This window comes from Elephantulus edwardii, unplaced genomic scaffold (genome assembly GCF_000299155.1).
Source record: "Elephantulus edwardii isolate Elephantulus edwardi_28Jun2011 unplaced genomic scaffold, EleEdw1.0 scaffold00278, whole genome shotgun sequence".
NCBI lineage: Eukaryota > Metazoa > Chordata > Mammalia > Macroscelidea > Macroscelididae > Elephantulus > Elephantulus edwardii.
In genome coordinates, this window is record NW_006400028.1 from 1,174,476 (window position 1) to 1,175,729 (window position 1,254).

The 1,254-nt window shown below is 54.5% G+C and overlaps 1 protein-coding gene across 1 annotated transcript in view; it reads left to right on the forward strand.

The window, feature by feature from the left end:
* Positions 1-1,007: 1,007 nt before the first annotated feature.
* The window catches only part of CSRNP2 (cysteine-serine-rich nuclear protein 2), a 15,680-nt gene continuing 15,433 nt past the window's right edge, over positions 1,008-1,254 (forward strand). Inside the window, exon 1 of the mRNA XM_006900229.1 lies at positions 1,008-1,118. The gene's annotated coding sequence lies outside the window, so the exon portion shown is untranslated. The remainder of the gene's footprint in view (positions 1,119-1,254) is intronic.

Consider the following 1,254-nt stretch of genomic DNA (forward strand, 5'->3'; position numbering starts at 1 on the left):
ATAAAATGGAAGAGTAAGGGAAACAGCTTGCACCTAGATCTCTTAAACATTATAGGCCAAAGAAGAAGCACACAAGTATACTGAGTCAGATAAGAAACCGAGGTTGTGCGGTCTTGGTAAATCACGTGTTAACTTCTCACTTTAAAAATGTTTTGCAAAAAGAGTATGGCGAGTGGGGTAGGGTTTGCAAAGTTGTCAAGATCCGGCATAGTTGTTTTTTGATGTGTGTGGTGTTTTGAGTTTTCATTAGATTAGAAACGTCATGATTCATAGAGGCACAAGTGTCTTGATTACAGTTAAAATCAGGCATAGTTTTGGGGTTGTTTTTTTGTTTTCTTTTTAAAAGGGGGCAGAGGAGAGGAAAACACATAAATCAGCCCGTTACATAAGTAGATGTAAATAAACTCAATAAATAGTTGAGTGTATGTTTTTCTGTCTACCATCGGCAGACAACAGCAAGTCAGATGGCTGAACACTGAGAATGAACCCAGGAATTAGGACAAGAAGGATTATATCCCTTAGATTTGAGACTGTGGCTCCATATCATGAAGACAGAAAAGCGAGAGGAGAATTTGTTTAGTCATTGACGATCTGTAACTGAGGGTCTCCTCTTTTTCCTTTCAAAAGGCTGCAGAGGCCCCAAACTCGCTTTCCCAGGGTCCGCTCCAGCAGAGACCCCGCCTCCCGAGCCCGTTCTCTGGCGAGTCTGAGCTCTGAGCCCCTCGCCGCCTCCAACTCCCAGCATGCCGCTGGTCGGGGCGGGCGGCAGTGGTGTAGGCACGTAGACTCCATTTCCCAGCCTGTCCCGGGGCTCGGCCAGGACGTGCCGGCGCCTATAAGAGTCAGAGCGCTGCGGCCAGAGCCTATTGTTAGCCGGAGCCGGGGCGGTTCTGGGCAGCTACTGCAGGGGTGTCCTAGTTGCTGGAGCCGCCCGTCCCCCGCCGCCTGCCGGCCGGCCTGCCTACCTACCCTCCTCCCCGCCCTGCCGCCCTAGGAGCTCCCCGACTGTCGCCGCGGGGCCCGGGACTCATTCTTCTTCCTTCTCACCCGGGCTAGGGCGGCGGCGGCAGCGGGGGCGGCAGAGACCATCACGGGAGAAGGCAGCTGCGGCGGGGCCGGTAATGGGCCTGGGGGTGCGGGGCGGAGGGTGCCGCCTCGTCCTTTCTCGGGATCGGCCTTCGGGCGGCTGTGGAGGAGTGGTCAAGCCCCGAACCGTGCGGATGGAGGGGTCAGAAAAGAGGGAGGCTCGGACGG